Here is a 15629-nt window from a genome sequence, read left to right as displayed (position 1 = left end):
TGAGATTTGGTGGTTTTGTGTTTGAAAAAAATTTCAAAGAAAAATGTTGACGAACAATTTTTTAAAAAAACTCAATTTTTTCCCAGAGGGAAAAAAGTTCCCAAGCAGTTCAAGTGGTTGTTTGTGGATGCTGCACTGGGACCCCTCAAAGCACACGGGCCTCTGAAAAGCAGAAAAACAACTTTTAGATTGTAAGTTCTTTGGGCCAGGGACCAACATTCTGACAGGTTTAAGCAATTTGCACAACGTCACAGGGAGTTTGTAGAAGAGTTGGGAAAAGAATCCAAGAGCAGAGCTGTACAAACAACAGATGTTTCAGTTTGCCAGCAGTTCCAAAAAATTAAATTAAAAAAAAATTGCTTTAGGTTGAATCAAACATTTTTCAAAAATTTTGGTGAACTGAAAAGTCAGAAAGAATTTGTTTTGGGTCAAACAAAAGGTTTTATTTAGATTTTGAGCATTATTAACAAAATTTAAAAAAATGTGAAGGAATTTTCGAAAGGAAAAGTCATTTTGGTGTTGCTGAATCTGCATTTTTCACCAAAAAAAGTTTTGGTTGAAAAAAAGTTCACTCAGCTCTTCAAGAGTCCTGACAAGATCCCCAGGCTCTTGCTGTAACCACTGGGCTTCCATGGACTCTCTCTGTAGACCCAGGGTGCTGGAACAATGTTTATAGTGGGGATACTGAGAGCCATTGAACCAAACTGTAAACCCTGTCTATGATGGAAACCACTTCAAGCCAGGGAGTGCGGTAGTACCCCCCGCACGATGAGGTCCATCACTTATGCTGTAGACTCTGATTACTTGATAGACAGATGGATGCCTCTTGCGTTCTAATGTCAGTGATTTTCTGGTGTGTCACAATAGCCCTGACTTCTAGAACACTCATTTGAGTGGACACAGTAAGAGGCAGTATTTTAAGTTAGCTTTGCAGAAAACATTTGCTTGAAACCGGATCCTGTGTGAAACTCTTGATCTCCCCTTTGCTTTCAGAGCTCGGGGTGGGGTGGGGGAGGAGAGATAGTGAATATATATATTTTTAATTCTGCTGCAAATGCCAGCTGCACAGCTCTGGGGTGCATTGTGGTTCAGCTGCACAAAGCCAAAGTGTGATTCAGGAGCTGACAGCCTCTTTCTCTGCACCACACCCTAGGAGCTCAGAAGCTAAAATTGGGCCAGAGCCCTTGGATCAGACCCAGGGCACAAAACCACATCTCCCATGTGTCTCTGTCGGGGAGCTGGCCCACAGGCATGATGTCCTAGTGACTCAGCCTGTGCAGAAAGCACTGGCCTTCGCACACAATGGGCAGGACTCTCAAAAGCACATTAATGCGTCTCTCCCCCCTTGCAGCTATTAAAGGGCCACGCATGGCTCCCGCTCAGGTGTCAGAGGCCAGCCTCCCCCATGGCACTAATCACACTGGTAGTGAATGGGGGTCGCATGGGGATGAATACAGATGCAAACAAAATATTTGAGAACCAAGGGCCCGATCCTTCTAGACGCTGAGCACTTCCTGAAAGCTCAGGACTGAGACCAAGGTTAAGTGACATTTGCCTGGCACATGATGCTGTAGCTCTCATCCTTAAAACTACACTGTTCATTTTCCTTTAAGATATTGCTAATCTTTGCAGCCTCAGTTTCCCTTTTGTCCTCCCTTGGTCCGTTCCGTACCAGTCTGGTTAGTCTCCCCTCGGTAGACTGGCACCTGCTGAGAGTCCCCTGGCCCTGACTGGGTAAAGAAATAATTCAAACCCCCGAATGCAAAGGCCATCCCACCCCTGCACTCTGTTTAAAGGGTCATCAGTGCTAAGTCAGAGCGCACCAGCACTATCTTCCAAATAGCGTTTCAGGGCAACATCACCTCTAACCTTTCCACTGGGAACCAGAGGAAGGCATCTTGTTGGAGTTCTGTGGAGTATAGCATCACACAGCTGCTGCTCTCTGTTTGCGCTAGTTACCAGCAAGCCCTGCTATGTGATTTATTCAGTCTAATTAATTTCTCCTTCCCCCCAGGGCTGACTTCCTCCACGACCCAAGACACAAAAGGCTCCTCTGATTTACTAAGTTTGCCACAGAACGGTCTGTTTGAGTGGCCATCTTCTCTTGTGCAAGAGCGGCACTGTGTCCCTTTGCAGAAAGGTGGGTCAGCTTATCTGCCCCAGTTCCCTACAGGACAAATGGGTATTAAAAACACAGATCTTTGCCCCTCCATTGAGATCAGGGTGGATAAAACCCAGCATATGGGGAACTGAGAGAACGGCCAAATTGAACTCTTGCCCCTCTGTGAGCTTTGTGGGTGTTTGTCTGTTGTTGTGTTTTACTTTTAACACTATTAATTATGGAAACTGAAAGGGTTTTGTTTTCCATCTGATTTACTTTCCCTCCCCCTACGTTAGTGGGTGTGTCTCCTTTCTGTGCCTTACTCAGCATGGTTGCTTTTACTCCTGCTGCTATTGTTCATCCTCTAAAGTATTTGCAACTTGCCAGACTCTACAGATGGGGAAACTGAGTCAAAAGAACAGAAGGCCAACATTTTCATTGTCAGCCATTGATTTGGGGTGCCCAGCATGAGACCCTTTGGGCCTGGTTCTTCATCAGCTCTAAACACCCCTGACGCCAGCAGTAGTCAGTGGGAGCTGCAGGTATGCAGCGGCTCCAAAAAGGCAGGCAGGCCCAAGTTATCTCAGGGTAGGTACCCAAAATCAGCAGCCGCATTTTACAATTTGGGTCTGAGTGACTTGCTTGGGGAGCACTTTGGTTTAGTGCATGAAGCACATGGCTAGCAGGCAGGAGACCTGGATTGCAGTGCTGATTTAGACATTTAGGCCCAGATCCTCATAGGTATTTAGGCTCCTAACTTCCATTGAAATGAATGGGAGTTAGGCACCAAAATATCTTTGAGGATCTGGGCCTAACTCAATATGGAGCCCTGGGCAAGTCACTTAACATTCCTGTGCATCATTTTTCTCACCAGTGAAATGAGGATCAGGATATCTGATCACCTCAAGAGGTATTAAGAGGCCTAACTAAATACCATTTGCAGGGCAGTGAAAAAGGAGCAAACAGAACTCCAGACCTTCCTGGTTTCTAGTGCTCATTGCTATAGGCCAGGAGAGGAGAATAAGAGTAGGAAGTATTTTAGTAGAGACCCCCCAACCACTATATCAGAACCATGTACTTCTTAGGAGCTCCCCAGGCTGTTTCTTCTCCCTGTGGAGCTCCTAAAACGCCTCTGTATGCAGCCATATTTAAGTTTGCATGGCAGATGCATGCACTCATTGCCCACATGCATGCTTCACAGGTCATTCATGGCCCCGATGCAGACTTTGAATATGTATAATGGTATTAATAACAAAACAAGCCTCTCTAAACTAGTTACAAGCACAAGAACTCATCAAATCTAACATATTAAGAGTTTGGAGTTGCAAAGTGAAGTTACTTTGGAGACTTGATGAGCCAAACAAAAGGTATCGCAGAAATGAAACCCAGCTCAATGACTGGGCCTCACAGGCCTCCTAAATGCCCAGTCCAGTTCACAACAAACCTTCCAGAAAATATCTAGCCTTGGCTTTGATCACACTTGTCAGTTTGCTTTTGGCAACGTTGGAGGGGATCAAAATCCATTTTACAAAGAGAAGCAAACTACAGAGAGACTAACATCCCTCTGTATATGCACTGAACAGGACCCACTGGTATGTCCTCAGGATTTGAATGGTGTTACAGGGTGGTGATGCAGCACGGGAAACATTCCAGGCACGTTGTTTTTATCAGCTTTATGGAAAGCCAACATTTCATCCTCACAAACAAATGGCAGGCACCAGTTTCAATCCAGCCCTGGTCAGTAATAACCAAAAGCTGTTCCCGTCTGCTGGCAGCTAGATAACCAGGCCTGAGCTCTGTTCCCAGGGGAGGAGGGTCCCACATCACAAAAACCATCACCAGGAGTAGACAACCCTTCTTAGCCGGCCGAGGGCTGAATTAGGAAACCAAGCTGCTCAGAGGCAGCACAAGTCAGTGGATTTCGCAGAGCACTGGGACTCAGAGCTGGGTTCCATTCCATCCCCACTCACCTACTGTGTGATCTTCTGTTTCCGCTCTCACTCTTTGTCCATCTTGTGTATTTAGATCATAAAAACAATGGGGCAAGGCTTGCCTCTCACTCTTATTTGTACAGCCCCCAGCACAATGGGGCACCTCCAGGCCCAGACTGAGGGGTTCCTTGCCAAGGCAGCACCTGTCTGCACTAGCAGTGTTCTGCATGTAGAAGATTACTGGTTCAAGAGTGCTCAGCCCAACAGCATGCACCAGCGCTAAAAATCATGATCAGATTTTCAGATTATAGAACCATCCCCCCAACACCTTCCATCAAATTACAATTGGGAGGGTCCTCTTTGCAACACTCGCTGCAAAAGACTCTCTTTCCATTGGTTCCAACTCTCTAGGGCCCTGTCTACACTTCGTGTCTCGTGAAAGTCTCCCACCATTGTTGTAGCACAAGGGCCATCTCACTAATTCCAGCAACACAGGGAGTGCTAGCATAGTACACCCACCAGCCTGCTATCTAGATGACACATGCAGCCCCGGCCTAGCTGCACTGGTGGGGGAAGATTTTCACAACGAGCTCAGTGTGGACACAGCCAATGAGGCTAGATTCCTGTGGGAGAACTGGAGCCAGTGCTGTTTACAGCTCTCAGGTGTTCCAGTGTAAACACTGCAAGCTGTCAGCAAACTGCCTGGCAGCAAAGCAAGGGATTTGGCCAGGTGGGTGTGAAAGAGAGTGTCACAGGCCATGAGATTAACAACTTCACCTAGGCTAGAGATTTGAGGGGAGGAAAGGTTTCTGATTTATTAGGGCTTGGTGAGCACGACTAGATGCCTGTTTCTAACAGCAGCGTTCCCTCACTCCTTGTTGTAAGAGCTATAAATAGCTACATTCACTAGGGAACCACATACTATTATCCATAAAACAACTCACCCAGGAAGTCTTGGCCTGGCTGTAGGGATCCTTATCTCAGACACGGGGCAACAGAAAAACATTACTGCATCAGCAAAGAATTCAGTTGTTTGATATTGCATGTAGCATGCTTGGTGGGGAAATAAACATGGAAGAGGCTTTATGAAGTAAAGATTTAAAATATCATCATTAGAGCTGAACGAATTGTTGATTTTTCAGTTTGGTGGCTGAACCAAAAAAATTGATTTTACTTTTCATATTTTCTCATCAAAACGAAAAAGTGAAAACATTTCATTTGGGTCAAATGAAACATTTTGACATTTCCAAAACAAAAAAATTTTTTGGCTGAAACTATTCACTGACTTCAACCCGAATTCACAAACAGTTTTGGTGTCCTGAGAAATGCATTTCTGGCAAGCTTACTATTCACCGGATATTTTTTGCCCACCTCTAACAATCACTGTCACCAGGACTGTCCCTCTGCTGGAAGGGTTGCATTGATTCCCCTTTCCCAGCAGGTAAGAGGCATCATCACTGAGCAAGAGGAACAGAAATTGCCACCGCTGCAGAATTCCCAACCCGTAGCAGCTCAGAGAAGTCAAAGCAAGGTCTGAGATTCCAAGCATGGCTCTCCTATTTGGTCAGGGCACAGAGCTTCGAGGCTGCCCAGCCAACCCTTTGCTTTTAAACGTATGCACCCCAATTGTCTGGTGTTTGCCTTCAGACACCTCAGAGGGCTGGGGCCTTGCTAGCTCAGAGTCCAGGCTCTCTCTCTCCCCATCACCCACCCCAAAAGCTGCATTCATCAGGGGCTGTATGGTTCTGCCAGTGACCATGGAGAAACTTGCAGGTGTGGGGTGGGGCGCTGACATTCTTGGCAGAAGGATCCAGGACTCCTTCCAGGAATCAAGTGGACCAGAACACCTTTCAAATCTCACTCCTTTCCAGTAACCTTCTCATGACAATGACCCAGAGGAATGACTCAGTGACAAACTGCAAGGGGAAACCCATGCCTAAGCTGCAGTGTCATGCTTTTAAGCCTGTTTTCCCTTGCTAACGGCTTTACCAGCAGCCGTACATTTCATCAGATCCAGCTTTGATGGCCTCCCTTTCCTACCCAATACCTGCTATTCTAAATGTAACAGGAAGCCAGGCAGGGCACTGAAAGTGAAGGCAAGGCAGCTGCATGTTTGCAACATGAGTGCCTTCATTGCAGGCCAGCCACACAGAAGCTAAACACCCCTTTTCATTGCACTAGTCAGCTGGCGGCATCAGTGGCTGTAGATTCACTGTGCTGGAGGCACTGGGAAGTGGGAGGGGTTTGCCAGGCACAGAGTAGAGAGCCATGTTGAACACAATGAGCAGGAAGCAACTTGGAGCAGTGGTTCTCAACCAGGGGTACATGTATCCCTGGGGGTACACAGCGGTCTTCCAGGGGGTACATCAAATCATCTAGATAGTTGCCTAGTTTTACAACAGGCTACATAAAAAGCACTAGTGAAGTCAGTACAAACTAAAATTTCATACAGACAATGACTTGTTTATACTGCTCAATATACTATACACTGAAATGTAAGTACAAAATTTATATTTTAGTTGATTTATTTTATAATTATATGGTAAAAATGAGAACTTAAGCAATTTGTCAGAAATAGTGTGCTGGGACACTTTTTGTATTTTTATGTCTGATTTTGTAAGCAAGTAATTTTTAAGTGAGGTGAAACTTGGGGATACGCAAGACAAATCAGATTCCTGAAAGGGATACAGTAGTCTGCAAAGGTTGAGAGCCACTGACTTAAAGCACCTTGGTCAGTCCCCTTTCACTCACCCCAGCGACCTCTGGCCCAGGTCAATTATTTCCATTTGATAATGCGATGAAAGATGAAAGGATGGGGCAAGGACTCGTCCACCGAGAGGCCAAATTCATTCAGGCAGAAAGACCCAGTTCAAAGGATCATTATTTCTAGTCTGTTGCATTAGATGCCTATGCTCCTGCATCAGCTCAGCTCCCAGGGGCTTCGTAATGAATTTCTGGTCAGGTGACTGTGTTGCGGTAAAGCCCATACAGCTGGGTAGGTGGGCTGGACTGTCCTGTACATAGCTGATTTAATTAGCATCAGTGACCAGGGCAGGCATTTGGTGCAGAAAACTAAGGCATTCCAGGGCATCATAACTGGTACTGCCCTCCAGACATGCCCAACAAACAAGTGGGTGGAGTAGCCTTTGCTCTGGGGTTAAGGCACTGACTGCACTGGGACTCAGGAGGGCTGGGTTCAATTCCTGGCTCAGACACAGACTTTCTGTGTGACCTGGGGCAAGCCACTGAGGGTCTGACGACACTGCACTCGGTACAGCACAGGTAGGCCTGCTCAAGTTCGCTCACTTTAAAATAGCAGTGTAGCCAAGACAAGTCACTGAGGGCCCTAAGCAGGACGGTCACTGAGTGGCTAGCCTGCGCTGCTGTAGGCAGCTATTGTTAGCGAGTTAGTTAGTACGTCTACCCACGCTGCAATCGCACCTCCTGAGTGCTGTGTAGACGTGCCCTGTCTCTCTGCGTGCGTCAGTTCCCATCTACAGAATGGGAATAATACTTCCTTCCTCCTCCCCACTGTCCATTTAGGCTATACACTCTTTGGGACAGAAGCAGTCTCCTCCAATGTGAACGGATAACATCTCTCAGGGTGAAACCCGATCTCAACTGGGGCCTCAAAGAGTTATACATGTACAAACAATCATATTCCCATTGCTCACAGCTCTCAGCCAGCTCTCCTTTTATATTTGTTTGCACTTATAACATCTTCCAGACCTAGAGATTTATCTGGGTGGCACTCGATCGGCAAGGAGGCTGTGTCCCTTTGGGATTTGCCATGATCACAGTGCTGTGTTTGAGTTCACCTTTGGCTATGCTGGAACGGGGGGTCCTGTCCTGGTCCTTCACAGTGGGCCATGTGCATCAATTTAGTTTGCCCTCCTTTTGTTGTCACAGTTTCAGAGTAACTGCACCGTACTCCCCCTCCATGGGCCCTTGAGGACACCTACTTAAGGCTGCGGTGGAGATGCACATCTCTCTCACTCTTAACTGGGGGCTTTCATAGAATCATAGAATATCAGGGTTGGAAGGGACTTCAGGAGGTCATCTAGTCCAACCCCCTGCTCAAAGCAGGACCAATCCCCAACTAAATCATCCCAGCCAGGGCTTTGTCAAGCCTGACCTTAAAAACTTCTAAGGAAGGAGATTCCACCACCTCCCTAGGTAACGCATTCCAGTGTTTCACCACCCTCCTAGTGAAAAAGTTTTTCCTAATAGCCAACCTAAACCTCCCCCACTGCAACTTGAGACCATTACTCCTCGTTCTGTCATCTGCTACCACTGAGAACAGTCTAGATCCATCCTCTTTGGAACCCCCTTTCAGGTAGTTGAAAGCCGCTATCAAATCCCCCCTCATTCTTCTCTTCCGCAGACTAAACAATCCCAGTTCCCTCAGCCTCTCCTCATAAGTCATGTGTTCCAGTCCCCTAATCATTTTTGTTGCCCTCCGCTGGACTCTTTCCAATTTTTCCACATCCTTCTTGTAGTGTGGGGCCCAAAACTGGACACAGTACTCCAGATGAGGCCTCACCAATGTTGAATAGAGGGGAACGATCACGTCCCTCGATCTGCTGGCAATGCCCCTACTTATACATCCCAAAATGCCACTGGCCTTCTTGGCAACAACGGCACACTCATATCCAGCTTCTCGTCCACTGTAACCCCTAGGTCCTTTTCTGCAGAACTGCTGCCTAGCCATTTGGTCCCTAGTCTGTAACGGTGCATGGGTGCAAGGACTCTGCACTTGTCCTTGTTGAACCTCATCAGATTTCTTTTGGCCCAATCCTCTAATTTGTCTAGGTCCCTCTGTATCCTATCCCTACCCTCCAGTGTATCTGCCTCTCCTCCCAGTTTAGTGTCATCTGCAAATTTGCTGAGGGTGCAATCCACACCATCCTCCAGATCATTTATGAAGATACTGAACAAAACCAGACCCAGGACCGACCCTTGGGGCACTCCACTTGATACCGGCTGCCAACTAGACATGGAGCCATTGATCACTACCCGTTGAGCCCGACAATCTAGCCAGCTTTCTATCCACCTTATAGTCCATTCATCCAGCCCATACTTCTTTAACTTGCTGGCAAGAATACTGTGGGACACTGTGTCAAAAGCTTTGCTAAAGTCAAGGAACAACACGTCCACTGCTTTCCCCTCATCCACAGAGGCTGTACACTGCCTTACACTGTGATATTCCCAGCACCTGCTCTTTGCTTTCTCTCAGAGGGCTACCAACAGCATAGGCCAGCAGCTACAAGCTATCAGCCAGCTTTTTTTAAGCAAGCACATTTATTCCTAAGGTGAAAGCTTTATAGAGAAAACATGTTAAAAAAAATCAATAGACATTCCTCAGCATGCTAAAACTTTCTAGAAATCACCCATCAGTTTGATGGGGCCCTACCAGGTGAAAGACTTTCCAGCACTTCTGCAAGGGTTGGGGCCCTTGGACAGCGGCTCCTGTCCATTTGCTGGATCCGAAAAAAGGTCCTGAGTCAGTTTAAATGCAGCCTTCTAATGCCAAAAGCCCTTTCTTGGTCTCCGTAGTCACTGGAAATCCAGTTTGAACCAGAATATGCAAACTTCCCCAGAGAATGGTACTTCTCCGGAGGTGTTTACAATGCGAGTGATTGACATAATCACTCCCCACTGTTTTAACTCCTGACAGAGCTGTGGTTACCCTCCCACATCGGTAAAACACAATAATACATACAAGCCCACAGTGATATGTAAACTTCATACAATATGTTCCCCCAAACATACTGCAGACAGTTGCAAAATTGTGACAGATCTGCAACACGGGAGACTACAACTCCCATCAGCCCTCTTGGTTGCAGAGAAAAAGCTTGAAAATGGGACCCAAGAGAGTACCCTAAAGGCTCAATAAACAGAAGGTAATTAAAAAGAACCATGTTTTAAATCTCATGATTTTTTAAGCCAAATATCCAGGATTGGGGGGAGGGGAAGGGTGACTGATGCTTTTTGAACACTTGTCATTAGCAGTATTGTGGCTGGGTTTGACTTCATCAGTTAAAGCCATGCGAAGCTTGGTAGCTTCCAAGAACAAAGGCTTGGGTGAATTTTGTTTAATTTATGCTTGTTCAGGTTTACACCCCCCTCCCCGAGTTTCACAGACCAGGAGCCACCCAAGGTAAGCCCGTGCCGCAACCCCGAGCCCCCCCCAAACTCAAAGCCCCCTCCTGCATTCCCAACCCCTCATCCCCCGCCCCAGCCCAGAGCCTGCACCCCCAGCCCAGAGCCCATACCCAGTCCTGCACCCCAACCCTTTGCCCCAGCCTAGAGCCTCCTCCCACACCTTGAACCCCTCATCCCTGGCCCCAGCCCAGAGCCCACACCCCCAGCCCAGAGCCTGTACTGCCTCCTGCACCCCAACTCCCTGCCTCAACCCGCAGCCCCCTCCCACAGTTCAAATCCCTTGGCGCCACACCCCCAGCCTGAAGCCCCCTCCTGCACTCCAAACCCCTCATCCCTAGCCCCAGCCCAGACCCGACACCCCCAGCCCAGAACCCATACGCCCTCCCAGACCCCAATGCCCTGCCTCAACCCACAGCCCCCTTATAGAATCATAGAAGATTAGGGTTGGAAGAGACCTCAGGAGGTCATCTAGTCCAACCTCCTGCTCAAAGGAAAACCAACCCCAACTAAATTACTCCAAATCATTCTTGCACTCCGAATCCCTCAGCCCCACCCCCCAGCCTGGAGCCACCTCCTGTACCCCAAACCCCTCATCCCCAGCCCCACCCCAGAGCCCGCACCCCTATCTGGAGCCCTCAGCCCCTCCCGCACCCCAACCCCCTGCCCCAGCCCAGTCATGGTGAGTGACGGTGGGGGAGAGTGAGCCACTGAGGGAGGAGGAATGTAGTGAATGGGGGGGCGGGGCCTCAGGGAAGAGGTGGGACTAGGGTATTTGGTTCTGTGCGATTAGAAAGTTGGCAACCCTACAGCCCCTGGCAGCCTCCATCAGCTCTGTTCCCCTCCTGGAGCAGCAGCCACAGAGCCCCTTGTTCCAGGGACCCACCACAGGAGTTAGCTCCACTCCACTGTGGCTTTCTCCCCAGGGCTCAGCCTGTCTCAGTCTCTCCTCCTTCCAGCAGCCCTTTATAGGCCCAGATGTTGCCCAGCCCTCTTGAATTAGCTGAACTGGGCTCACCTGCTCCAGTCCAGGGGCACTGGGTTCAGTCAATCCACAGAGACCAGCTACCCTGTGGCAGGCCACCATTAACATTATCTGAGCAGTGCTATTATCTCCATTTTGGAGGTGGGCAACTGAGGCACAGAGAAACTAAGGCCCAAATCCACAAGGAGTCTTAGGCACTATGATCCACAAAACTGCCAACAAACCCTATAGGCACCTAAACTCACTTGCCATGCCAGAGAGCAAGTGAGAATGACTCCGCAGTCCAGAGGTTAGGGCACCAACATGGGAGATCCAGGGTCCAGTCCCCCTGTTCCAATCACTCTTCCATTATTTATCCACAGTGGGACAGCTTCATAGGAGAGGCTGAGGGACCCCCACATCAGACTATCCCATAGTCTGTGGTGAGAGCTCTCTCCTGAGAGAGGATTTGAACAGGGTTCTCTCACTTCTCCCACTCTGGCAGAAACGGGCGGGGGAACTGAACCTGAGTCTCCCACATCCCAGGCAAAGGCTCTAACCACTAGGCTAAAAGTTACAAGGTAGGTGGCAGCAGCACCACCACCTCCTCCTGCTGCTGCTCTTATGTGTGGAATGTGGTTGGTGCCAAACTCATTCCCTCCAGAAGTGGCTTAGGTGCCTAAGCTGCCTTGCTCCAGGTTCCCATTCATGGGTCGCTAAGTACAGATGGCTGCCTCTCTGCAGCCTGGACTTTGGTGCCTGTCTCTGAGATAGGGGCCGGGGTTAGCACACACACCTGTCATTAGCATATCCCATTGGCTAGCTGAGGTGGCTCCCCGCCTCGCATGCTGGCTTGGGTGGATCACATTCTTAAGCGCCTCTCTCCCCCCTGCCCATTGTATAGGGCACTTAGGGGCCTAACTCAGCTTTGTGGATTGTGCGGTTGTCCCTGTGATTTTCTAGGCGCTAGGACACTCAATGTTGCAACAGCTACCTTTGTGGATCCCACCTTAAGTGATTTGCCCAAGGTCACACAAGTAGACTATGGCAGAGGAAGCAAACCCAGGTTTCCTGTGTCCCAGGCTAGCAGTTTAACCACTGGACCTTCATTCCTCCAGCAAGCTTATATAGAGATCTTTGGATAAAGAATACTATAGAAGTGCCGAGAGGTATAATTATAACTATGCTGGTCCCCATTGCTACTCTCCGAGGTCAGGGAAACTCTTAAAGAGATGACGGCCTCCCCCTCCTTTCCCATTTCTCCTCAGTGAGCTCAGAGACATGGGCCAGGCTAGCGCCTCCTCAGCACCACAACACCCTCCAGAACCCCACGCAGTCTGTTAGCTAATCACAGAGCACTTCAGCCCCAACACATTACATGGGGATGAATCACTCACTGACCTCTGCCTTCTGGAGTGTTCAGTTTCTTCTAATTTTATGGGCTGTATCAACTGGGTTATTGAATCCAGATGTCTGCAAAATGCGACCACAAAGCAGAGAAACCCAGAAGGAGTGGAGTCAGTGGCAGGAATCGGAGCTGGTAATTCATTTTTCATAAACAAACAATGGCCTAGGAGGAAGAGAGCCACCTATTCTCCCCACTCACTACCTTGGATCCTGAAGGAGCAAGCAGCAGGTTATCATCGCCCCAAGCAATTCCAGATTTCTCACAATAACTATCTTGTCCACTCATCCTTTCCGAACGACTCAAACACTGGAGGCATAAGCCGCACGGTTATTCTCAGGCTCAGACTGTGATGGCTCCCCCCGGATGATGTCCTGAAATGGCAGCAGTACAAGTGTGGACCCAGCTTGGCTTTGGTGCTTCATTAGGGGCATCAAACCTTCTACGGGAACAGCAAGTGGGCAGGAACAGAGCCTCAGGGTTCTTGAGTTGTCTCCTTCTGTACAACTGAATCATGGCACGAGTTGGCCAGTGACTGGTATCAGCTGACAAGCTCTAGCAGGAATACATGGTTTGGGTAGAAATGCAGCTGGGTACGAGACAGCCGGTGTGTAGTTGTCGCAGGGAGCCAAGCATTAATACACTCAAGCCCCGCTTAAAACTACAAATAAAAGCATGTTTGTGACCCCTTTACAACATGGTTGTCCCCAGACACGGGCCAAATGTGGCACCATCTTTGCAGCGTACATGGGATCTTGACTATGTCCCTGACCCATCCTAAAGCCTTGGAGAATCAAAGGCTCTATTGTGGTTCAGGGACATGGTTAAGGTCCTGTCTACATGACAAAATTAAGCCATGCTTTACCTGCGTCAGGCATGACTGCTGTAAAACTGAGTCTCCAGTAGAAGTGTATTTACAATGTAACGTAAAGAACTAACTGCTTTGCTGTTCTGGAACATGGTGCTTGACTGCTGTTTGGATTCTGATTGGTAACTCTTTTTTTAATATAAGGACAGAACACCATTTCACTCTGGCCTTGTTTAAGGCAGCAAAATTACTTGAAAAATATAGCACAAATTTCGATGGGGCTCACAGCTGTGATGGCCGAGTGGTTAAGGTGTTGGACTAGAAATCCAATAGGGTTTCCCTGCACAGGTTCAAATCCTACTCACAGCAAGGCCATACTTGCTAACCAGGGCAATACATCTCTACAGACCCCTGAGATGCTCTCAATACACTCCCCACCCCAAGTAAACCCTGTTCTGCTCCTTGCATAGAGATGCCTGGGATGGTGCCTCACGCTGTGTCCCTGAGGTCCGAGGCAAACTCTCAGCTCCCGAAGCCTCTGCCACTCACCTTGGGGGGAGGGATAGCACAGTGGTTTGAGCATTGGCCTGCTAAACCCAGGGTTGTGAGCTCAATCCTTGAGGGGGCCATTTGGGATCTGGGGCAAAAATTGGGGATTGGTCCTGCTTTGAGCAGGGGGTTGGACTAGATGACCTCCTGAGGTCCCTTCCAACCCTGGTATTCTATGCTACGTCTGTAACAGTCGCCCCTAGGAGCTCCAGTCAAAGATCAGAACCCTACTGAGCTTGGTATGGTCAAGTAACAAAGAGGGCCCCCACTTCAGAGAGTTCACAATCTAGGTATCAGACAGGAGGAAGCAAATGGACGAGAGGCAAACGGGCGTGAGGCTGAGATAATAAAACAGCATGAAAGAAGACATCTCAGCTCCCCTCTTGTCCAGCCTAAAACAGTGTTATTTAAAAGGGCCAGTACTTGGCACTGTGACGGTCTGAATGGGACTGCATGTACAGGGAAAGTTGAAAAGTTCCTGGCTGGGTGCACCCCAACAAAGGCTCCTATGGGGGAGGAACAGAGAGGGTACAAGAAAGGCAGGACTGAGGGAGGGAAAAACACTTATTTTTTAAATAGATCCCTGTCCTTTCCCTTATCTGAGGCTTTGGCATGATGAGCTGCTCTGAGACTATCTTAGCTGGGGATTTCAAAGAACTGTCTACAGATTCCATGTCCCCTGAGAGGGGATTTTTCATCTCATACGTCACTGACAACTTTCCACAGGGATGCCAGAAAGCCTGCACAGGCTGTTTTTATACTGAGGACAGAAGGAGCTTCAGGAACACTGCAGGCTGCATGTAGGAAAGGAGTTGTAATAATTAGGCCTCCAAGTTTACCCTAATTGTGAGCTCAACTGTAAAGAGTAAATGTAAGTTCATAAGATGTCACATTAACCTATAATACGTTAATAGGAAAAGGTGCACAAGTGAGACAAAAGGACTAAATTAGTCCAAACAAAAAGGCCTATTGATGTAACTCAAGGACTGTGTTAAAATCATGCCCAATAAACAAAAGGAGCAGAGGACCAGAATCAATTAATCAAAATTGGTGTGTCAAAATTGGTGGACAAACTAATAATGGGATGGGCTATTCTGCCTTTTGGGGTCCTTAAAGAAAGAAACTTTGGGAGAAAAATTGGCTACTGGAGCAAACTTCACTCATCTCCTAGGGCCCAGAGCCTTTGTCACCAGGATCCTGAGATATGTCCTGATCAGACAGGGCATTGCCACCTTCACCAGCTCCAGCCAAATCCCAACCACCACTTGGGATGAAACAGGATTAGACTTTAACAACGATGATAGCTCCCACCCATTTCAACTTACTTCTCTTTTCCCCACAAAGGACAATTATCTTTTATACCAATCTAAGACCGTCAAACCCGGGGGGTTTCCTTAAAAAAAAAAAAAAAAAAAAACTCTACAACTAATGGGTTTGTCCTCTCGTTTTCACACACACCCCTTTTCAGTGGTAGAATGGAAAAAGGAAAAAACAAAAGGGGGAAGGAAAACCCCAAAAAGCCAAAAAAAAATTAAATGCCTATAGGAGTTTTTGTGAAAACATTCAAACAAATAACAAAATATTCATTTTCAAAATCTGGAGCATGAAAATAACTTCAAGAAGTGCTGACATTTTGGGGAATTTTCTTTTTCAGTTTCTCAGCCAGCTCTACTGATGTGTAAGCCCCACAGGGGATACTCACCCCTGTG

At 47.9% G+C, this 15629-nt stretch overlaps 1 protein-coding gene and 1 non-coding gene across 2 annotated transcripts in view; one reads left to right on the top strand and one right to left on the bottom strand.

The window, feature by feature from the left end:
- Window positions 1-15629, bottom strand: part of TRIM16 (tripartite motif containing 16) — a 105132-nt gene that overhangs the window by 51474 nt on the left and 38029 nt on the right. The window lies entirely within an intron of this gene.
- On the top strand, window positions 13659-13740 carry TRNAS-AGA (transfer RNA serine (anticodon AGA)). Its single transcript has one exon. It is a non-coding gene; the product is annotated as a tRNA-Ser (tRNA).

Source organism: Natator depressus, chromosome 14 (genome assembly GCF_965152275.1).
Source record: "Natator depressus isolate rNatDep1 chromosome 14, rNatDep2.hap1, whole genome shotgun sequence".
NCBI lineage: Eukaryota > Metazoa > Chordata > Testudines > Cheloniidae > Natator > Natator depressus.
This window is presented reverse-complemented; position numbering and strand designations above follow the sequence as displayed.